The 24,650-nt window shown below is 44.8% G+C and overlaps 1 protein-coding gene across 1 annotated transcript in view; it reads right to left on the bottom strand.

The window, feature by feature from the left end:
* CTNNA3 (catenin alpha 3) overlaps positions 1–24,650 on the bottom strand; it is a 955,294-nt gene that overhangs the window by 208,912 nt on the left and 721,732 nt on the right. The gene's annotated exons all lie outside the window — the stretch shown is intronic.

Raw genomic sequence — 24,650 nt, 5'->3', positions numbered from 1 at the left:
GTTACGGCCCTGTGCCTAGGATAGCACTGTCCATTGTCCATTCACTTTCTCTTTCAGCCTAACCTACCTCCTAGGGTTGATATGATGCTAACGGCTATATATGCCACCCTGAATTCCTTGGAGGGGAGGACTGGAAATCATATTTATAATAAATTTGATCTCATAAGGTTTCTAAGAACTTGGAGGATTGAAAAACAGAGAAGTATCTGCAGCCACCCATACCTGGGAAAAGTACAAATTAGGCTTTCGTGAAATAATATATACATGGCCATATCACAGGATAGTCTACATTTTTATCCAACTTGGAATAAGTTTTACCTCGGGGAGAAAATAAGGGACCCATCAGATTCTACAGACCTGCTTTGCCAACCAAAGCTTGTTTCCTGGCATGAATATCTGTGGCAGAGTAGATACCACTTAGAAAACCATAACAGTAGAAAATGGCTATGCAATGCAAGGCCTCAGTCTTCAGGCAACATTTTCCAGATGAAGTGGTTCAAAAAGTTTTTTTAAATGTCACTTCTTCTTCACTCATAGTGGCCAAAATGGAGAGATAGTGAACATCCTGTATCCCTAATAGCTCTAGGGGTGTCGAGCTCATTTGTTATGGGAGCCGGATCTGACATAAATGTCACTTGGTCGGGCCAGGCCATGCCTCGCCAGCCCAGATTGGGACAGGAGTGGGTGGCTTCCTCAGCTGGCTCACGGGCCGGATAAGAGCTCTCAAGGGGCCGGATCCGGCCCTCGGGCCTTATGTTTGACACCCCTGCTCTAGTGTAATCAAGACAACCATGGTATCCATTACTGATATCTCTGGCAGGGAACTGAAAATTCAGTCTCCTCCTGAATTGGGACTCCATGACTCAACCTTTGGAGAACCTCATCACTCAATCTTGGACTGAAATCTTAAAAGACAGGCCCAATCACTTATGTTTCTCAGCTGAAGTGACAGAGGAAATGGATATGGCCAGAGCTCTCTCCGCTTGGCTTAAACAGAGGCCGAAGAGTCTTAATCATAGGCATGTGATGGTAAAGCAGTGCTTTTGTAAGGGGCATTTATTGGCTGTCAGCCAACATGACCTCAGGGCCCACATCCTGCTATGGATGCCAATGCCAGACACCCGCCCATGGAGCCAATGTCAGTTGGCTGCCCGTGTCGTGACCGCTTGCTTGGCCACGCAGGGCTGGGTTGTGGATAGGGGAAATAGCGGCCAGGGGCTGTCAGTAGAACGGTGGGGAAGGCTCCGTCAGGAGCAACTGACGAGGGAGAGGAGACGTCGCTCGGCGGCTACCGTCTCTGCCCCCAGGCGAGTGGGTGGCTGTGCAAGGGGCGACCACCCTGCCGATAGTGACGACTCATGCCCCCCACCCTCTCTGCCTCTCCCTCTGTCCTCCGCCATGCAGGCGGTCCCCTGACACTCGCCACTCTTGTCCTCTGAAGGCCAGGTGTGGAGCATGAGGGAGGGGCTGTGCTTGGCAGGTCGCCCACACACCGGCAGACACTAATGATTTGGCCCGAGAGAGCCTTCCCTGAGCATGCACAGGTGAGGGTGTGAAGCGCACGGTTGGAGAGGCACAGTTGACACGGCCCTGATGGTGTTGGGTATAGGAAGCGAGTTTCATCTCTGTCAGGAAAGCTACGAGTTAACTTTGTTTATGTTGTTGTTTAGATAGACTCAAGAATATGATGTCATTTCATTGCGACCTTAAGCAAATGGTCAGTAGATCACCATTGACTACACGTAGGCTCAATGGGTTAATTGCTCTTCTTTGTTAAGGACAGGAAGAGAAGCTGCCTCAAGGCAGACACTCACACCTTTTGGATTTTTCACAGAAGCAGCATGGATCGTCTCCGCTCTCTCAGGAGCAGAGAAAGCCATCTTTAAGCCATAGATTCCTGCTAGAGAAATCTAGCAAGTTTGTAGGTAACTGACAATGTAGAAAGGATTTCTTATTTTATGTATCCCAGTTTGCCCTTCCTATTAGTAAAGCTTTTTGATTCTTTTAAACAGAAAGTCTCAGTCTGTTTTGTTCTGTGCAATTTTATCTGACTCATGCAAACTCAAACCAGTTCCATTGCCTCGATTCATAACAGACGGACACAGCAACAACCTGTCAAGTCTGGGCCCGCATGGCCCCACCCCCCGCTGACAGAGGGCAGCTGGTTGTCTGTTCTTCACCATGCAGTGGGCGCCATCACTTGGAAATTAGCAGCTGGGGGTCAGGATCCCCCGCCAGGGACAAACGCCACCTGAACAGATGTGTGTTTCCATGCCTGTGCAATGCCCGAGGAGGGCAGCTGCAGAAAGGATGTGCACGGCCATGGCAAAAGAGCCGCAGCTGACTGCCTTCTATTGGATGGAGGTTTCAGGGTGGCGAAGCAAGGGAGCGCCTCTGAACATAGGGTGGGCCTGGGTGAAGAGGCGACAGGGGCGGCCAGTATGGGTGTGTGGGCCAGTATGGGGAGCCAGTCGTTTGACATGCAAATGAAGGAGTGGCTCATGGCAGCCGCAATTTGTTGCCAGTTGCGAGCACAGGCGTGGAGGCTCATTGGCGTGCTTCCTGGGCCCCACATTCTACCCGCCGGCCTCTTGACAGGCCCCTGCCCCAGGGGGTAGTGCCACTTCCTGGGCTGGCCCCATTGGCCGACCTCCTAGTCGGGTTCCAGAGGCACAAGGCTGAAATGGGCGGTGCTTGGCCACGGCGCAGAGATGGGGGTCCAAAGCGGTTGCATGGCGGTCAATGGGCTATGCCAGGTCGAGACCTGGTGTAACTTTTCGGTGACAAACATGGGTGTTTCTGGCCTGAAAGGGCCTTAGGAGGCCTCCTAGCTGGCAGAACACCCCCGGGAATGCCCCCGAGGCCACTGGCGCGGCTCTTGCGTTGGCGCTCCTGCGCCTTCCCCCTCTGCCACCTGCCGCCACTGGAATAACTGGACTTACACCGGCGCCTAGACCTCTTGTGCCAGCATAAGTGCCTTTTGCGCCGGCGCGAGGCCCTGCGGGCCTCCTAAGCACTTTCGCCACCCAAGCTCAGGAATGTGCTGTTAGGCTGTTCTTTCATTGCATTTTTATTGGATGTATTATGCTGTTTTTATTTAATGATTCTCTAGTTTTGCAAACCCATTTTGTTGCATTGTTTATTGTATATATTATACTGGCCTCTTTTGCCTTGATTTCTAATTCTGTAAACTGCCTGGAGCCTCAGTGAGAAAAGAAGAATATAAAGGAAATTAAAAACAACAGCAGCAGCAGCAGAAACAACAACAACAACAACAACTCCCTCCAGCATCTTCCTTCACATACCCATTGAGGACAACAGCATGCAGGGGCTGAGAGAGTTTTCTTTCCTGCAAAATCATAAGTCCCACCCAAACAGTGTTGAGGGAAAGATCTGGAGCAGAGAAGGGGTGGGGCAAATGCTGTTACAGGCTTTGACATATGAGATATGTATGTTATGTAAGAGTTGTACATAAACAGAATTTCTCTATTGAACTCTCATTGAAAACTATTCAAGGACTTCTCGCTCCCTAGTAAAAGGCGGTTGGCAGAAAATGCCTCTTTCTATAGCAAGGCGGGAGAGCAAGGAATGCCTCCATTCCATGAAGAGACTTGAGTACATTCCAAGTGTTGTCTTAACATTTCTAGCTAGCCTTTCTAGCTAGCACCCAGCTGTGACATTTTCCAACCTTTTTAGCCTCAAGGTCATGTCTCATTCACAGCTCAGTAAAAAGTGTCTAAAAGACATCCAAGAGATGATTTTCTAAGGATATTGAAATGGTTTTGGTTTTATATATTATAGGGATTTAATAGAAATGCTATATTATGCTTATTTAACCCACCACATTTAAAGTATGAAGTTGCTAGTAGAATCAAACGTTTTAGATATATTGAATTAATAATATGATGTTTGTAGTAATTTAGCTGAGTATTCAGTATGTTGTCATGACAACAATGCTAGTGAGAATATTGTAGGGAACAGCAGTGTTCTTGAAGCTATTTTGATTGCTTAATCTTGCCAGCTTCAGAGGTTGGAATATAGCAAGATTTTCTGCTCTCCTGTTATTTAATTAATATTGGAGACATATAAATATGAGTGCAGAAAGGTAGAAAAGTTAGATCTCTCCAAGTCTTTGTGTAGACTGGAGAATCTCAGAAGATTCTTGGCTTGGTATGTATGAACTATGTATGAACTATTTAAAGTGCCTTCAAGTCTCAGCCGACTTATGGCGACCCCTTTTGGGGTTTTCATGGCAAGAGACTAACAGAGGTGGTTTGCCAATGCCTTCCTCTGCACAGCAACCCTGATATTCCTAGGTGGTCTCCCATCCAAATACTAACTAGGGCTGACCCTGCTTAGCTTCTGAGACCTGACGAAATCAGGCTAGCCTGGGCCATCCTTACTTATATGTTATTCTAGATAGTGTGAATCAGATTCTTCTAACTAAATCAGACTTATTTAACTGTTATATTCGAAAGTTTGGATTTTAAGATTACTTTGTATATAGAACTTGCTTGTATTCTTGGATACACTTTTAAGACTTTTAAGACTTTATAATACATACATATACACCTATATTACATTGAAGTTATACAATAAAAACACTTACTTTTGTGAGTAAATTAAGTTGTGTCTTGCTTATTAGGTGACTAACTGAATAAGATAACCTACCACTTCTCAGGAAGGGGTCAATTCTAAGAGCATAGTCACTGAAAGACACTGACCTGCTTCAATGCTTAGCATGTCCCCTGCTTACCTCTTAGTCCACACCATTTGCTTTTTCCTTGACCACTTTTCCCTTTGTGGATTTCCAAATGCATTTATAGCCATCTGCTCCAAAGTGCCCATTGGTTACAAGTGACAGGGTGTTGTTACACCCATCTGCATACAGGATGTAGCTTGACCCTTATTAACTAGAATGGTGGTATTGGCAACAGACATTTGCATGCCTACTTCCAAGGAAGGAAGTATTCATGAAAACGCCAATCTAAACAATTTTGATTAATGCTAATGAACCAATCTGTGTTCAACTGAACTGAGCAGTAAATAAATTCTGTTCAGACACTACTGGAATCAATGCCTGAAAAACATTCCATGCTTTATAATACAAAAGAAATACATACGCTTTATCCCTTTGATCTTTTTAAAATGACTTCTTACAGTTATTTGCAGAAGCTGAGATATGCTGATTTTCATTTGCCTACATGTTTGTCCTTATGAAGTTCATAAAATATCAGTGGTAGCAGAATTTAATAACAAAAGCACAATATTCATTTTTATTTGAGTGACTGCTTTACTTGAACTGTTGCCTGAAGCATGCCTTTTTCCAATGCAAAAATGGAAAACTAAGCAGTGCTCAAACAGTGCGTTCCTAAGCAGAATTACACCCTTCTAAATCCATTGAAGTCAATGGGATTGGAGGGGGTAACTTTCTTTGAGACTGTAAATAAGGTTTCTTAGCTGAGGCAGAACTTCCCTTACCAAACATGTAGCCTACTGTTCAGACACAACAATCAACAACATTGTGTTCTTCTAAGCAGTGGCCACATTCCACACTGGAGCCAGAACTCAACCTAAAACAGGAGGCACATTTCATTTTGTGGTCTCTCCAAATACATGGGCTCCGACTCACCATTGACTCACCTGGATTGAGGACCCACACAGAGGGAGGATGGTGCCAGCCATGGGGCTCTCCAGGGTGGTGGCAGGGCTGGGGAGTGGCAGGGCAGCATGTCCTCTGCGGCACTGACCAGGTGCCATGTACAATGGTGGCCTGGCTGGGGGCTACAAAGGGACCCACAGAAACTATGTGCACTCCATCCACATCAGCTGACAGGGCAGAAGGAGTGGTCAGAGGGTGCACCCAGGGTCCAGCAGGTAGGCTGAGTGAGGCAGCTTCTCCCCTTCCAGTTCCAACAGCTCCAAGACCAGTGGTTCATGATCCAGGAGGAGTGACCCATGGTCCCACAAAAAAGGGAGCAAGAAGCGTTCATGAGGTAACTCAGACAGTGGGGGAACCTCAGGTGAGTCTTCCTCTGGGGACGAGTCTGATGGGGCATCTGCAACCTATTGGTGGGTTGGGGCCAATGTCCTGGGCCTACCGGCTTGGGTATTATGCAGGTGAGCAAAGGAAGATGAGAACAAGCAAGGGGAGGACTCCAATAGTGTATGGGACTCAGGGAAGGGGAATCCAAAGGTCCCATTAAATCCACTTATGTGTCAGGGGAGAACCCTCCTGGAATCCATTTACCCCATGAATTAAGGGAGGAAATCTTGAAGGGAGGCTATGTGGATGTATTCTCCCTCATTAATCTTGAAATCACAGAGGGTAGGAGCACCGGTTTTACTAAGAGGGAGCGGGAAAGGGTCAAGTTGGATCCCAGGGATCGCACCTTTGACAATTTGATGCTAGAGTATGGGATTTATAAAGCGGTGGTAGCAGCCACCTATCCAAAATGGGCCTGGCATGTTATCAACCATGGGAATTGTGTACTCCGTGCCCTGGCTGGGGATGTTGTGGCCCTCGAATACGATGAGGAATTCCAAAAGAGGGCTTCACTTAATGAGTGCTGGAGGTGGGACTTAATGGACAACCACTTATGGGCAATGTTAGTCAACCCCCATGTGACAGGAAGGCCAAATGCGGGGAGGTTGGCAAAGGGGGGATGCCTTGTGTAGGGTTTGCTGGGAGTTCAGCCAGGGGTCGTGCAATCGTGCTTGGTGCAAATGTGAGCACTTTTCCAGGTTTGATCAAGCGCCCATGCTAAGGTCAACTGTAATAAGGGGACGAGCGGCCGGCAGCCCTTTGTGGGGGGTGCCCCATTCAGAGGGATGGGGGTGCCAATGGACCCACAAAAGGTAACAAATAAAAATGAGCTGTTGGGGGGATGGCAAGAACCCCCATCAAGCTGAATACACTCTTGCCATGGTTGGCGTGCTACCTGCAACAGCCTGCGGCACAGTTTCTTTGGGAAGGTTTTACAGGGGGATATCATATTCCCTTTAAGGGTCCCTAGGCGGCCATGGATGCAAAGAATCTAAAATCAGATAGGGAATTGCCAGAGGTGGTAGCAGCTAAGATAGACAAGAAGTGCTAAGAAGGGCGGATGGCAGGCCCCTTCAGTAAGTCCCTGCTTCCCAATCTCAGGGTTTCTCTGCTGGGGTGGTCCCCAAAAAAGTTCCCAGGGAGTTTTGATCCATCATCTGTCCCACCCCAAGGGGGTGTCAGCCAGTGAAGCCATTTCCCCCTCCCCTCTGAATATTGTTTGGTTAGATACATATCCTTTGATCAGGCAGTGCACCTGGCTCAAGCTTCCTGGTAGGGGGCACTTCTTGCAAAGTGTGATATTCAATCTGTTTTCAGGCTGCTCCCTGTGCACCCTGAGGATTTGTGCTTGTTGGGCTTTCACTTCCAAGGGGAGTGGTATGTAGACAAGGCTATGCCAATGGGATCCTCGGTGGCCTGTGCACCCTTTGAAACATTTAGTACATTTCTAGAGTGGGCAGAGAGTGTGGGGGTCACAGCTCATCATCCACTAGAAGGTGTTGGAGTCAATAATAAAATATTCTTCTTATATTTCTTTTAGGTGTTCTGTAATGGATGGATCTCTTTCTACATCTGCTTAGGCTAGCTGTAACAGAACTGTAGGGCTGAAATTATTTGAAACCTTCTTCTGATCAACGAACTCAATCAACTAAAAGATAGTTCATAGTATTTGGTGCCTTACCCAATGCTATTAACATTGATGTACCCCTCCTGGAAACTCCAGGTCACTCCAGCGCATCCAAAACTAGCACAGCCCTTAGCAGCTGCATCACATGGTTATCCAACCAGTTCAAACTCAGGGAAATGTCCAAGGTTTCTTTCCTCACCTGCTGGTTCCAGGTAATATGTTCCCAAATGATGCTAATGCTTAAGCATCTTGCATAATGAACATTAACACAAGTAATTAAGAGGTCTTTCAAATGTTCTAATGCAGTGTTCCATTAAAGTGTTCCATTGTTGTGTACACTTATCCCCTACCTGGTGATGACATTGAACAAAGACAGCTTATAACCTATGTTTTAAATCATGACTTGAATTCTGAAGCCTGTTCTCTGATTTATATTCAGTATGCACATTCCTATTAATGGATTTTGTCATCCTTATGATGGATTTCATCATCTCTGGCTTTGAGCTTCTAGCAAAGAAATTGGGGGTTCTCTATTTCCTTTGTGCACAAGGAGAATAAAAATGCAAGAAATGGCAGAACTGGGCTACAACCATACCCGATATGCTACTATGTTCAGAGACCAGAGTGCAGTCTTAAAGATCAGGAACATGCTCATGGAAAGGGGCAGGGGGGGAGGAGATCCATATAGACAAAGGCTACATGTGGATTATTAAATAATTGATTATTTTAGAGAAACATATCTGTCTGCAGTGCTCAGCACAAAGAATCATGTCTTGGTAGCAAAACTGAATTCTTACATTTTTATTGGAGATTTACGCATGGCCGTCTTGTCCCCCTTTTCTTCCGTGAATGTAGTGAATCTGTGAGGTAAGCACGCATGGCCGGCATCCGGTGGCAGGATCGACCCACCCATTTCTGGGACTTCCATAGGTTTTAAAAGTCCTGTGTAGTCCCGATTTAAATGGGTGTTTGGCTACAGCTGCGGGAGTTTGTCTGTGCATTTCAGAACACCAGTAAACTCCCGCGGCTGTAGTAGCCGCTCAGCCCCCGCAGCAGTAGCAGCAGCGGCCCTGGAAGAAGCAGCAGCTCTGGCTCCTTCCCCCCTCCGACTCATGCCTCTCTCTCCCCCTCTCCCCTCCGCCCTCCCCAACACCAGCCAGCGTTTCAAGCCCACCTCAGAGCAGCCTTCAGCCTGCTGCCTGTTGCCTGGAGCCCTCCAAACCCTGTTTTGGTGGCCCGAGCAGGGAGCTGGGCTGAGCCAGTGCTACAAGGCTGCTGGGTGTGGCAGGGCCATTTGGGCTGGCAAGCATCTCGCAGAGCCCTCCCGTGGCCTCTACTGCAGCGGCAAATGGCTGCTCGCACGTGGCATGGCCAGGAAAAGGAGTGCTGGGCCAGCAGGCTCTCTCCCCCCCCCCGCCCATTTCTTTTTTTAAAAAATATTTATTTAACTTAAAATGGTCACATTAAAACATCATAAAATACATAGAAAAAAAATAAGTGACTAATAAGAACCCCCATAAACTCCCATCTAGGCTGAAAACCAACTCTCAAAAAGGGCAAAACAGGCAACAAAAGGACCAATGTCCACCACTAATACTGTCAAAACCATCATAAAATGTTGCGAGATAGTTCAGTGTCTTTGACAAAAGAAAAACCTACAAACAAAAATATAACACAGAGATACTAAGGTGATTTCAAATGGAAATCACCTCCATCACTAAACACTTTACAGCCCCCAAAACCCATAGTCAAAGTAAAGTTCCCCAGTTCTGCCAATCTTTCTCTTAAGCAGCCATCTGTGGGGGTCCACCCCCTTGCTGCCGCCGCTTGCCGGGCCTTCCCACGATAGAGGCTTGTCGGGCGGGGCCTCTTCGGCCTCAGACCATTCAGAAGGGGAACTGGAACTGTCGTCCCCTTCTGTCGTCGCCAGGGCTGCTCTCTTCATGCGAGAGCTACACCCGTTGGCCAGGCAATCCTCCTCGGCCTCAGCACCCACCGTCCTTAAATTCCTTCCCCAATCCTCCACCTCCCCGTGCCCCGCCCCCTGGTTCCTCCCTTCTGTCCCTCCTCCCTGTTGGCACCAGCCAGGGAAACTTCCGGATCTTACGCCGGGCCTGCCCACCTCCCAGCTGTTGGGCGGTGTCGGGCTGGCTGTGGGGAGGCGTCTTCCCCTCAGCCTCAGGACCACTCCAGGATTCTGCGTCGGGGAACTTATTCTTATGCATTGCTGACACCTGTGCATTGATCGCAGCATGAGTCAGTATCCCATGCTCACTTGGTAAAGAGAAAACATGGTCAGAAATGACACCACTCCAAGGTGCAGAAAGCATAGTAATTGTTCCAGGGTCCACAGCAACTCTGCTGCAACCCACCAGTCATGGAATGATATGCCAAGAACATCCTTGAGAGAGACAGACAAAAGCAGCCAGCTAACATGTATTGGCCTGGCCATGTCCCTGATGTCAGGCTACTGCCGCCCACACAAAGAACACAGCAAGGGAGAGAATAAAGGGAACACAGTACCCTCCACTGGATGGAGCAGGGTTGCGTGACTGGGAGGACTCCATGTAGTGAACACACTCCAGGCAGCTCAGGGCTGTATCCTTTTGCAACCATGTTACCTTTGGCCAGATGCACATACAGGGAAAGAAACGTGGCTACTCCAACCACAGGACTGGCACGCTTCTGTAGCTCAGTCATGATTATATGAAACTATATTATACCAGCTCAGACCATTGGCTTCTCTAGGCCAGTATTATCTAATTTTGACTGGAAGTAGCTCTCCAGGTTCCCAAGCAGCAAAGTATCTTTGCCAAAGATATCAGGGATTGAGATTTGGACCTTCTGAAAACAAAGCATGTACCTTACCACTGATGCTTAACCCAACTCACATCTGGTTCATCACAAACATTTGCATCAAAATGGTGGGATGCTCCTGGAAACAGGCCATACCTTTTGTGACTCTCCTTTTCTGACCCACACCCATGCACTGTCTCTCAGGGATGGTAAACCCTAGCCCAGGGGAGTCAAACATAAGGCCTGTGGGTCGGATCCGACCATTTGAGAGCTCCAATCTGGCCTGCGAACCAGCCAAGCCAGCCACCCCCTCCAGTCCCGATCTGGGCTGGTGAGGCATGGCCCAGCCCAACCAAGTGACATTGATGTCATATCCGGCCCTCGTAACAAATGAGTTTGACACACTTGCCCTAGCAAGATCAAATTATCATACAAATTAACTAATAATGCACCAATGAATTCAAATAAAGTTTCAAAAATTCAGTTGTATGTTTGTTTGGGTGTTTTATTTTGTTTTTGAAAAAATCATTAAGAAGCTTAGAGTCTCAATAAAGACTAAGAAAATTTTATCGGGGGGGGGCATATCTACACCCCCCTTAGTCTGTCTTTGACCATATTTCATTTGAAGTAACTGTGTAAATCTTACCCAGATAAAACATTTGAGGAATGCCAAACTAGTTTGAATAAGACAACCAAATTTCTCACACATTCATAATGCTAACACATGTTCATATAAAGCATGGCTCTATATGAGTCATTTCCCGTTAAATCCATTGATGAGTTTATAGGAAAAGATATCAGCCTCTCCTTTGCTAAAATACTTCTGACTTTCTGTCAGTTGCAACTACTATTCCCTACCTAATTATAGAACTGCATCTATCCTTAAACTGGCAGCAACCAAGAAACAAACTTCCCTGAAACTCTCTAGAAATGTCTGAACTTTTAATTAGAATGTGAAAATCAGATTCCCCCCCTTTTATATACATGTTAGCAAAAAACACAATGCAAAAACAGACTGAATGTCCTGTGGCAAAAACCAATCTAGGAAAAAGGTCATTCTTTCTTTCTTTTTTAAGCACTGTCACCATTTCAGTAAATAACTTGGAATAACTGAAATAATAATTCAATCATGGCACGGTACCTTTCCTGGCAGTCTGCTAACATTTAACAGTAAGTAGGGGGAAATTCAAAATATAACTCCGAAGTTCTTAATTAAACTGAAAACCAGCAAAGATGCATCACTACCAATTGCCGGGAAAATTTTCATCTGACAGGCACCAGCAAGATATTTAACTGAGTATAAATTTCAGATTAATAACCCTGTCTCCAGAATGAGCTCAGACACACTCGAAGATTTACAGTGTCATCTCTGTTTTTGCACAGTGCAAAAATAGTGTTTTATGTCATTGCTTATATTCTCAAGGGAGAGGAAACAACCATCTCATTCTGTGGCCTAACCCAAAGTGTAAGGCAGTTGACCACAGAGTCATACTCTCGGTAGGGCTGTTGAAAAAAAAATTGGTAAAATTCTGATTCGGCAAAATTCGGCCCGTTTTTATTCAGGAAATGCCGAAGTCCAAACTCCCCCGCTTCGGGTCTGTGCAATTCGGCAAGAGATCCGGAGTTCGGGGGAAAACTCGGCCGAATAAAGCCATTAAAAACACAATCGAGCCTTTCCATGGCTTCGGGGGGGCATTTTGGGGGGTAGAGGTCCCAAACTTTCAGCGTAGCTTGAGGGGACCCTTCTTTCAAGAACCCCCAGGTTTTGTGAAGATTGGGTCGGGGGGGCTGAGATATGGGCCCCAAAAGGGATCCCCCTCCTTAATGTGCATCTCTGACAATGGGGGTTTGCAATTAGCAGAGCTTGCCACCCACTCCTGAAGCTCCCAGCCCCAACAAACAGCTGAGCTGGGGGGAACAAGGGTGGGGCAGGTGCGAAGAAGTTTGCAAACCATGCAAAGCAACACGTTTGCAACCATGCAAACCATGCAAAGCAACACGTTTGCAACCATGCAAAGCAACACATGCCGCCTGGGAGTTTGCAAACCATGGAAAGGGACAGAAGCATGCTAGCTATGCATAAGGAGCAGGTGGGGGTGGAATCTCCCCTTTTGCATTGGACTCGGGACTAGGCAAATGCATTCTTTAAGTCACAATTTGAAAACCAGTTTTGAGCAAGCATCAAAATAGACCTAACAGATCTTATGAATGAGGGAAAACCTGAGGACACACAACTGAAGCCCCCCCTCAAACCAGGGAGAGAGAGACTCGAGGGGTACCCCCCCAGGCAGAATGGGCGAAAGCCCCCTTTGGCTTCCCCCTCCCACCCACAGAAACTGCTCCCTCCCCACAGAAAAACTATAGAGAAAAGCCCCAAAATGGGTCTTACTGTGGATGTCTTCTGTTCCATCTTCTTCGCACCTGCCCCGCCCTTGCTCCCTGCAGGTCAGCTGTTTGTCAGGGCTGGGAGCTTTGGGCGATGCACATTAAGGGTGGGGGGGACCCCTTCCTGGCCCCATATTTCACCCCCCTGATCCAATCTTTACAAAACTTGGTGGTTCTTGCAAGAAGGGTCGTCTGAAGCTATGCTGAAAGTTTGGGGGCTCTACTGCCAAAAATGCGCCCCCTGCAGCCACGGAATGGCTCGAATGTGCACACGCTCCCCCACCCCCCAAGGGGGATCTCTCTCACACAAACAGATACTCTCTCTTTCCCTGGGCCGCACAGCATCTGGGCTCATGCACTCAATCACGACTGATTGGCCAGAAGAAGACCCAGCTTTGCCACCGATTGGCCGCAGGAGAATGCTGCTTACTAACTGATGGTTATACTGCTGCGCCGAACCCCGAATTTGCCGAATTTATTCACCGAACACCCCGAACTCGCTGAATTCGGTTCCCCATTTTTCCGCCTTTTTTGAGTCCGGTTCCATCCGAACTAAAAACCGCTGAATCAGGGAAATTCAGCTGTTTTTCGGTTCGGGACGAACCGAATTGAAAGCCCTAACCCTCGGATCCCTGTAGGCCCAGATATACACAGAAGGAAACTGAACAGTGTGAGAAGATTTCAGACCTTCAACGTTCAGATCCCTAACAGAAAAAAATGAGACCAATCTATATTTTTAAACTTTGGCATCCATGTTTGCAAATAGAATAAATAAAATGCTACAACTATTTAATTTGGTAATATTTATTCCTAGGATAATTACTCTCCAGATGCTCATGACATCACTGATCCCTCTAAATCCCAACTAACAAGATTTCAATGTGAAGAACTTATCAAAGGAAGAATTAAATAACATTTTCAAAATCAATTACTTTGCTATACTTTGTTGGGGAAAAGAGAACAAAAGACTCACAGTGAGAATGGTTTCCAAAAAGTAATAAGTATTGAAAATATACAAATGCACTAACTTTAATCAAGGAGTTAAGCATCTAACCAGATTGAAAATGCAACCGCAAATGATCCAGTTCTCCAGAGCCATTGTTTGTCTTCTGTCTGGGGGGGATGGGGGGATCACTTCTGGAACAAACCTGAAAATGATGTCCCCATGTCAGTGTGATGCTCTAGGATTCCCCCCCAAAAAACATCTATGGTAAAATTATAGCGTATGGGGGATCCTAGAGTGTTATGCTGATGTGGTGATGACACACAATTGGCACACCATCATTCTCCCCATCCTCATTCCCTCTCTCCCACCACTTGCTGAACAATGGCTGACAACCCTAGGGTATCCTCTTTACTCCTCATTTCCCTAAACTTTCAAAAGCTATTACAGTTTGAAATTTTTTGTGTGGATTCTAATTAGGAACATAATGAGGTATACACACACGGAAATTCCTCCTGATCAGTAGGTGAAAGAAATCTTAGGAAGAGAAACTTGGGAGTGGGAGAAATAAAATGAATTGTGAGCTGACCCCCGCTCAAAAGTAGCCCACACATAACTCCATGTTGTCTTACATGTGGACACAGAGGCTTTCTTTCCAGTTATAAAAATTCTTCTTTACTAGTCCCTTGAACTAAAATAAACTCTCCTCTGAAAACTTTGAGGGTGAATATTCTCCAAATGATCTCTAGGTGTGCAAATATTTGGCAAATACTGGATTCTCAGAATACAAGTCTTGGTGGCCAGCCAAAGCTGGCCAGAATGATGAGGTGGTGGCAGCAGAAGCGGCCAGGAGGGGGGTGGGAAGGCAAACTAGAGCCAGTGAAGGGGAACAACAGCTGGCAGGGGTGCTGGCTGCAAAGAGAAGGAAACATAATTCCCTCTTCCGCACAAGTACTGATAGGTCCCCCTCTACAATTATTCTAAAAGGCCCATCAGTGTCAACAGAATTATCTGAACAACTGCAGTGAACACCACAGCACAGTAAATTAAGCATCTGTCCACTGGGAATGCAGTCTTGTTCTTGTATTTACTGCTATGATAGGTGGAGCAACTATAAATGGATCTTCCTCCCCATTACTTTCATGCTGGGCATTCCTTTTAATTCCACTGGGATCACAGCCACTCGTCTTTTTGAAGACTTTAATCACCTTTAGTGCTGCAACAGGCTGTCTGTCTTATGTTAAGTGTTATTTATTTCCATAATGCCCATTTAAAAATGAGGTGTGCAGCTTATCAAGTGCGGGTTTCCTCCAGCATTTAAAAGGACGTCAAATCATTTCTCCTGTCTTGAATTTTACACTGCACTGCAGTTCAGACATCCACATGGGATTTGTTTTTAACTTTACCTTTAGCACCACTATTAAATGCTGCAAAATTGACAGCTTTGCTGCTTCCGGCACCGTTGAAACCACAGACTTCACTCCAGTTTCTGTTCAGATCCTTAGAACAGGTTCTTTACAGTTGTCTAAGTTTAGTCAGATGCCAAATGATTGTGCAGATACCTAATTTCTTGCAAATGATTCTAAATTGCAGTACAATTTTCATTAATAGTGCTTATCCCTTCCAGTTTATTGGCCTCTATCATATTTCTCCTCATTGCTGATTCCTCACAGGGAAGTTCTGCCTCCACGAGGCTGTCATTACCATCAGCCTTGATCACTGGGTGCGGGGAGGGGGTATTAGATTTAAGGCAAACTGCATATGCTTGTCCTCACTAGGTATTTGAAAGCAAGAGGCTTGTTGTCATTGTTTCCAAGACTATGTAAACGTCCTGCACTTCAGCAGAGACCATTTAGAAGCCAAATCAAAGGAACATTAGGGGAGACAGAGAGTCTGGATCTGAAGATAGCATGACCCAGCCCCAGTGAAAAAAGTAAAATAAACACATCATGAAAGATATCCAACGGATGATTACCGTAAGATTAGCACATAATATTTTGCAATTCCCCAAGATTTTCCCCAAGAAAAGTGAGACTTTGCATTGCTTCTCTATGGGGGGGACCTCTTCCAGACCCCATAAAATTGGACCGCCTGACCCAATATTCACCAAACTTTGGGGTTAAAGTCCCCCTCCCTTCCCCTGTTGAGGGTGTCCACAGCCAAGGTAGGTTGCCCCAAAGAGAGCTTTAGGGGAATAAGAAGAAGGGAATAAGTGGTGGGGGAAAATTGGAATTCAAGGTAAATTGTTTCAATGTACAGTACCTCTATAATATTTCATCCTCCTAATAATTCTAATTTTTCAGTTAATGTTCCCCTTCCCAGAGAAAACTTAATAAATGACATATCACAGTGCATACGTGAAGAGAAGAAATGCACCTAATTCAATAGTGCTAGCTGGGTGCGTTCTGGGACGAGCCCAGTGGGGAAAAAAACCTGAGGCAAAGACCAGCAATCAGACTACACTTATGAACTCCAGTAATAAGAATGCCTTTTGCCACAAAAATGTGCCTAGTACATCTTGTGCAACCTATCTTAGAGGCGATGGTTGAAATAACTTAATTGTCATTGGCACATCCATTATTTCAACCAAGAGCAGGCCCATATCTGGACCCAGCCACATTTAAGCCCATCCCGTGCCTTCTCCCAGAATTTTAATTTGCCATAGCCTCCTTTCTTTCTAGTACCAACCCAATCCTACCCCATTGATAGTTGGGGACCACACATGGACCCCGCTTTGTCTCCTTATTTTCTAAGCCCAGAAAGAAAAGGATTTTTTCCCTGTGCCTCACCATCCCCTGCAACTGGAGACAAGCGTCCTTTCCCAATGCATGGTCTGTTTTGAGAGCTGATGCTGCTCCTATTTGGTGTGTGACATGCAGCCCTGCTTTCGCCTGTTGGACTGACTGGCTGCTAAAGCACCACAACCCCCTTCCTTGGTGTTTGACTCCTGCTGGACCCCAGAATTAGTAGGAATATTTCTACTTTCTCTTGGGAAGGGGCTGTGGCTCAGTGGTAGAGCATCTGCTTGGCATGCAGAAGATCCCAGGTTCAATCCCCAGCATCTCCAGTTGAAAGGATCAGGTATTACGTTATGTGAAATATCTTTCCGTGAGACACTGGAGAGCCACTGCCAATCTGAATAGACAACACTGACCTTGATGGACCAATGCTCTGATTCAGTACAAGGCAGCTTCATGTATTCATGTGTCCTTTCCAAACTTTTTCCTGTCTTCTTTCCCCCATACCTTGTCCAGGTAAGTGGGTCATTTGTTCATACTTTTGGCACTTCAATTACTCTGTCCAGGTCTGCTAATTCTCCTCTAATTGCACAATATTTGTATTATTTCACTTTAATACACTTTATTTCTGATATGTTATTCTATCTGGGCTCTCTGTATGTTCCTTTAAACATTCCAAACTTGCCATAGTGCTTCATTATCCAGTTAAGGATCATTATTACTAGTGTGAGTCATTGTTCTGAAATGGTATTTTAAGGTTATAGGGTAATAGGTTATAAGAAAATGTGTTTCTGCCCAAGTTGACGTCCTAACCAGCAGCTCTAAAATCACAAGTTCAATGAGTGGCTATGTAGGAGAGATAATATCTCTGCTATGGGCTTCTGAGGCCAGTTTTATTAATGATTTTTTTATCTGAAGAACAGGACCCCTTTTCTATAAACATGTGCCTGGTCACACACTGTAACATCTGGCTTCCAGATTAGAACCTGTAAGCAAGTTTCTGTGCTTTTACAAAAGTTATAGCTAAAAGAGGGGACACATTAATGCCTCTGGTCCCCTCAAATTCTCTTCTGAGCATCTTTGAGATTTTTCACAGCCATCCTCAGGTATTTATTTATTTGTTTAGTATATTTATATGCTGCTTTTCGCCTTGAACACAGGACTCAAAGAAGCTTACAAATGTCAAAGGCACAGAAAACCTAAGATGGGTATAATCACTTAAAATTCTAATACATCAAAATGTACCTTGCTCACACACCCCATTACTGCAATATTCAAAGCTGGAGAAAAACACTATGCCAGCAAGAAACCCATAGAGACCCCCCCCCCAAAAAAAAAAACCTGCTATGAAATGCAGAGGTTAAAACAGGGAAACAAGGCATAGAAAGGTGGAATCTGCAGGCCAAGGTGGAAAGGAGTCTCTCCCTTCCCAGTCCCAGGTCTTTATTATATCACCACTAGGAAGGGGAAGAGTTGCAGCTCTGCAGGTGGAAGGAAGAGCTGACAATGTACCGGCCAAGATGGTAAGCCTCTTTGGAAACCACCAGTAAATTAGCAATCCATACTTAAAGGTTTCAGGTACACAAGGCGAATAAAGTTTAGTTTCTCTACACTGGAGTAGATTGCACCTTTAAAAATCCCTTCCATCTAATATTATATCACACTCTATTTACTGTTAAATGGGAGACAAGCAGAAGTGTAATGAGCCTCAAAACCAGAGTACGCTAGACACATCTAAGCTTAGAGCCACTTCCACACCTTAACCAAGAATAACATGCATTAAGACAAATGCAACCTAATTAGACGTTTTTTCAGGAATGAACCCCATTAACTAGATGGACGATGCACTGATTCTCAGCATTAAGAGGCATGGTTCAAAGTTTCGCTTTAATGGGCTACTTCTTTCCAAAAATTTACTTGTTGTGCTTTTCTGCAAAATAACACTAGCCCACCAGAGGTTGCTCTAGGAATCTTCCCTTCACATCTTTTAAAAACCCATCTTCTTTCCCTCATTCAAATCCTCATGATAGTTCAAAACATGCACAAGGAAACAATTATTTTGTTCTCAAAGAAACAATACCGGCTTAACTGGCTGGAATTCCCTACTTCCCCTTCACAACAGGCCTTTAAAATCCTAACTGATATCCATTCCAGCTTCTGAAAAAGTATATTTGCACTTCAGCAATGAGCACATGCTGATAGCTTGTTACTGAGGAGTCAGAAAATGTCAATGGAACACCAACGTTTCTCAAATCCAGAGGGGGATTTCTCACCACTTAAGACCAGAATTACGATACTGTTTCAAGGAACAAGGACTGGTGACAGTTAATTCAGACAGCACTATCCTGTTTGCACAAGGACCATTCACTTTTTTTTAACTTGGAACTGAAATCCCTAACTATTTCTGATTTCTTTGTCAAATGAAGGCACCGTACTTTTATTTGTGTGTGGGGGGGAGGGGTTTGAATGCGACAAAGAAAGTCAATTTGTTGCAATATTAGCTGAATAAATAATTCCTTGTTAAAATTAAATTAATATTAACACAAAAGCAAAAGCAACCATCACAGCATCAATTTACAAATAACTAGTAGGCAATTGTCATCTGTCTAGTTTTATGCATACTATTGGAGTATCTAAATAATTCTTAAAATATGAAAGAAAATGAAATGGAGAATCTTGTGGAAGAATGCTAAATTCAATTACCCACCCCCATGCAAAACAGCAATTGTTTCCCAGGCAGCCATCAGGTCTTTGGATGAACTGGCAGACTGCCGGTGGCAGGATGAGAGAAAAGAAAGCTGAAGTTGGGGATATCATTAAATTTATACTAACCCATGTAGAACTTAAAGTCAAGGTATCATTAGAGAAAGAGAAGCCTTTACCGCTGGGCATTAGGTACCCATTCTTCACTTGTACTTCCTCCAGGCCTTGGAGCTCTTAATGAATACATTCATTTGGATTTTGCTAAATAATTTCGTAGACCTGGGGAGGGGGGCTTTTACTTTTCTCAAGTTAGAAGTTTTCTATGACTTTGTATACACATCCCAAAGTGTGGGATGGCTGAGCATCTCCCTATGGGAGATGTGTGCATTCCATCAGTGTACATGAGATGCATAAACATGATGAGATAGGCAAGTAACTTGTGCTTCTTCTGAACGCCATTGCCAAAGCCTTCCTTCTATCTAGATATATGGCTGCTTATCACTCTCTTCTACCTCTCAGTTCTTACACTGAATACTCATTCCCTGAAAACCGCTTTGTAAACTGATCAATATCTGCAAGCTTCATGATCCAAAATGTCTATTCCAAACCCACGCAAGTAGGAAGGCAACTAGGTAGACAATCACCCTTCAAAGTTATACCAAGGGAACCTAAGCATTTAACAGCTTAGCATTTAACAGCTTTAACTGTTGCAAGCCAGGGTGAGTAATAGATAAAATAGTGATGCACACAGTACATCTAATTCAACCAGCAACGATACATGAATAAATAATTCCTGGTATGTTTCATCAGTGAAAAATTGTTCAGTACTTAACTAGACCAAAGTCTAGTATTCTAGTTCTCCATTTTTAAAGCACAAAAAAATCTTGCAGATCTTCTCTCCTCCCTCCCAATTAAACATTAGAAGCTGGGTTCTCTTCCCCAGTCTAATAAAGAGCCTAGATGTGTATAGCAGATATTCCTTATTAACTCAGATGGGATAAATTTGCTATGGAGAAATAATTCAGAATCCCGAAGAATACAGATGAAAGATCATGATCTTGCTGGCCAAATTTTACTTAGAGCAGCAGTTTATTGTTACGGTCATAGATCAGCACATATATAAAACACAATCTTAAGCCGACGCTGTCATTTAGAGCAACTTTACGGCTCGATCATTTCTCAGCTTACTCAGAAGTAAACTTTGCTCAATGAGATTTACTCTTAAGAAAACAAGCACTGTGAATACTTCTGGGGGAAAAGAAATTTGATAAATGGGCAGCTCTGTGATACTATGAAGAGCAAGAACCATCACCTGTAATTATGGGCCCACTTGATCTCTAACAATATCCAAAAGGAAGCCCATCTTGAAATGGCTATTATGGCTTGGAGCAGAAATCAGAACAGGGGCTGATTAGAACACTCAATTTTTGTACGGATTTATGAAGCATCAACAGAAAACAGTTTTTAATTTCTTAAAGGGAAAATGCTTCATTGATGAAGGAAGTATAGCAGGACAGACCATTGTTCAAACCAATCTCTGGATGGGCGTTCTTTTTTTATGTCAACAATGCTGACCTGAGCCTAGTTATTCCCTTCTTTGCCCATTGATTTAGAACAGTGGTTCCCAACCTTTTTTTGACCAGGGACCACTAGGACTTTTTTTTCGGTGCAGGGACCCCAAGGTTCAAAATAAAAATTCCGAGAATTTGAAAATAAACTTTAATCATAACTGTTAGTTAAACATTAAACTTAGAATAATATTTGAATATATATTTTTATAATAGAGAACTTTTAATTGAAAATATTAATTTATTATGGGTTTATAACTTTGTTTCACGGACCTTAATTTTGTTCTCGCGGACCCCTGGGGGTCCACGGACCCCCGGTTGGGAACCAGTGATTTAGAAGGATATAATTCTACCTAGGATGGCACTGCAACTGCCATACAAAAATTGCAGGAGACGAAGCACTAAACTGGGGTTTTGAAGACAGTTATGGCAAAATAAATAGATGAGGTTCAGACTGCACCAGCTCCTTGTGGTACTTTTAGTGTCAGTTCTTGTGTATCAGAAGAAGTGAGCTATGACACACGAAAGCTCATATCCTGCCAGAAATGTTGTTAGTCTTTAAGATGCTACTGGACTCTAGCTCTTTTCTACTGGTACAGATCTTGAGCAAATGAGCTAGTGCAGAAATGTGAAAACAAAGCCAGCAAACTAATAAAGAAACATGAGAGAGACGATGAAATTATATGGGAAATGTTTGCATTTAAGTTTATCACTGGTGTCACATTCAACTGAGGCTTCTAGCCATTCCCAGTCATTTGAGCTACTGACAAACCTTGAAATTTAAAATAGGGCTGTTGAAAAAAAAATTCGGTGAAGTTCGGCTTCGGCAAAATTCGGCCCTTTTAAATTCGGGCCGTGCTGAAGTCCGAACTCCCCCACTTCGGATCCCCGAAATTCGGGAAGGGGGTGGAGGTCTTTAAAGAGCCCCCCCGCGGGCCTTCACGGGGCTTCCATGAAGGCGTGCGGGGGGCTCTTTAAACAGATCTGCACCTTCCAGCTGGAAGGCGCAGATCTGTTTAAAGGGCCCCCCGTGTGCCTTCAAGGAAGCTCCGTGAAGGTGCGGGGGGCAGAGGGGTTTAAAGACCCCCCGCCCCTCTTCCTGGGACTCCCGGGACGAGGGGTATGGGTTGTCAAGCCCCTCTGCGATGTCTGCGCAGGCAGGGCAGAGGGGTTTAAAGAGCCCCCGCCCCTCTTCCCAGGACTTCCCTGAAGGTGCGTGGGGGGCCCTTTAAATAGATCTGTGCCTCCCGGCCGAGAGGCGCAGATCTCCCCCCCCCCCCGTGTGCGCCTTCAGGGAGCTTCCCTGAAGGCGTGCGGGGGGTCTTTAAACAGATCTGTGCCTCCCGGCTGGGAGGCACATATCTATTTAAAGGGCACCCCGCGCGTCTCCAGGGAAGCCCCCTGAAGGCACGCCGGGGGTCTTTAAACAGATCTGTGCTTGTATTGATGTTTAGACTGACTCAGGAATAGGATGTCATTTCATTGCGACCTTAAGTAGATGGTCAGTAAATCACCATCGACTACATGCCCCAAGTCACGTAGACTCAACTGTGTTTAATTGCTCTTCTTTGTTAAGGACAGGAAGAGAAGCTGCCCCAGGCACACACACAGACACCTCTTTTGGATTTCACAGAAGCAGCATGGATCACCTCTGCTCTCTCAGGAGCAGAGAGGGCCATCTTTAAGCTTTAGATTCCTGCTGGAGAAATCTAGCAAGTCTGTAGGTAACTAACAATGTAGAAAAGGATTTCTTATTTTATGTATTCCAGTTTACCCAATCCCATTAGAAGTAAAAGGTTTTGATTCTTTTAAACAGAACGTCTCCGTCTGTTTTGTCCTGGGCAATTTTTATCTGACTCATGCAAACTCATACCAGAACCCATCACCTCAATTCACAACAAAAACTCCTAGTGAAAACTTGCTGAAAGTTTTGGGTTGTTGTGTAGAGGGGAACAAAATGTATATATTCTGCCGTCTGTAGTTTGCTGCCAATGGAGGTGGGGTCAGCATTTGATTTCTAAAGAGAGAGGAGTGGTTGGCCTTTAATCTGCATGGAAAATACACTAACTCTAAGCCCTGTTTCTTAAGCCTAACTAGGTGTGAGGGGAGGCTGTAGTGGCATAGTAATGAGAGGAAAGAACTCTGAATATGTTCTGAGGTCCTTGTTTCTCATTACGTACCTGTTCTTTCAGGGTTCAAAGGCTCTAAGGTAAATTCACTGATTGATCTTTTGCTAATCAGTTATTGCTGTGCCTCAAAGTGCCTCAGCTGTAAAATGGGACCAAAGGCAACATCACACACATATGTGTCTTCAGTATTGGGGATGCTGTTGAGCTTGTGGCTTTCCTCAGGGACTTCTTTCAGTTCCTATTTTGGGTTTGTGGCATATTTGAGTCCTGATTGTGTTGGCCTCACTATTACCTGCCCCTCTAGACTCTGCCTCAAACCCTGAACACTCATTCATAGGACTGTCCCTGTTTTCATCTGTGGCATGTTGAAAGATGTGGTTTTGGCTGCGCATTGATAAACAGCTGTTGTTCAAGTGATCCACACGAAAATGCTTGTGCAGACATGCCCAAAATCATCATAATTTACCAGTGCAATCTGAAATATTGTAGGCAGCATTTACAATAATTGCAGGTTATTTTATTCTGTCTACAGGGAAATGACCCCAGTATAAATTGTTCACTTATCTTTAACTGCTGCATATTCTGACTGGCAGTAAAATTAAACAGTGGTCTTCTAACAATAGATTATGTCACATTCTCAAGCACCAAACAGTTGAAGAATTCCCTTCCATTTCCATGGTTTCTCTTGAAAATTTGTGCCTTTCTATTAAATAAGTGCCCCTGCCAGATATTACTAGCTCCCAGTAGAATGCTGGGAATGGCCAAAAGGGGAAGCAGAGCCCCCACCCCCCATGATTCACATCAAGCCCTGCATCAGTTGAGGATATGTGTTTCACACAGCTGCTGCTGGAACCCTGACCTGACTCCTTAAAAAACATATAATTCAGATTTATATCAGTCATTAAGTGAAATAATATAAGGGGGAAATCACTTCTTTCTTCCTCTTCTGCTCAGGCAGCAGTGCCTTGCTCTGAAATCCTCAAAGAACTAATTTATACCAGCTGTCAGCAAGAGCAGCAGTCTCCCTCTCACACACATACAAACACCTACACCCCCTTAAGTTCTCACACCCTGTACACTTCCACACCAAGCTGCCATATTGGCCTAGCCGCTCATCCATTGGCAAGGGAGAGACTATACAAGTCAAAGTATGGAGGACAGAGGGATAGATTAATTGACTACATTTAAGCATCATAATAAACCATAGTTTCTTTAAGCCATGGGTTCTGTAGAAACTCAGACCACATATCAATATATTTAATTCTCAAAGTAGTAAAATGTGTGAATACTTAAATCCAGAGACTGGAGCCATAAACAGACAAGAGTGATCTTACAAACTTGAAAAGGCCCCAGCTTTGCAGGAAAAAATCCTCTTCAGAAGTAAGACCTATGTTATTTACTGGGACTTGATCTAGGGTTACCAGGTCCCTCTTCACCACCAGCGTGAGGTTTTTGGGGCTCACCCTGAGGAGGGCGGGGTTTGGGGAAGGGAGGTACTTCAATGCCATAGAGTCCAATTGCCAAAGAGGCCATTTTCTCCAGGTGAACTGATCTCTATTGCCTGGAGATCAGTTGTAATAGCGGGAGATCTCCAGCCACCACCTGGAGGTTGGCAACCATAACTTGATTGCAGCCTTTATCTATTTGGGACCCAGCCACTGCACTGAGGGAGCAGCGATGTCCAGGATTCTACCTCAAAATCCTAGCACTGGTGG

This window comes from Euleptes europaea, chromosome 5, assembly GCF_029931775.1.
Source record: "Euleptes europaea isolate rEulEur1 chromosome 5, rEulEur1.hap1, whole genome shotgun sequence".
Classification (NCBI taxonomy): Eukaryota; Metazoa; Chordata; class Lepidosauria; order Squamata; family Sphaerodactylidae; genus Euleptes; species Euleptes europaea.
The sequence above is the reverse complement of the archived record's forward strand: the minus strand, read 5'-3'. Positions and strand labels throughout refer to the sequence as shown.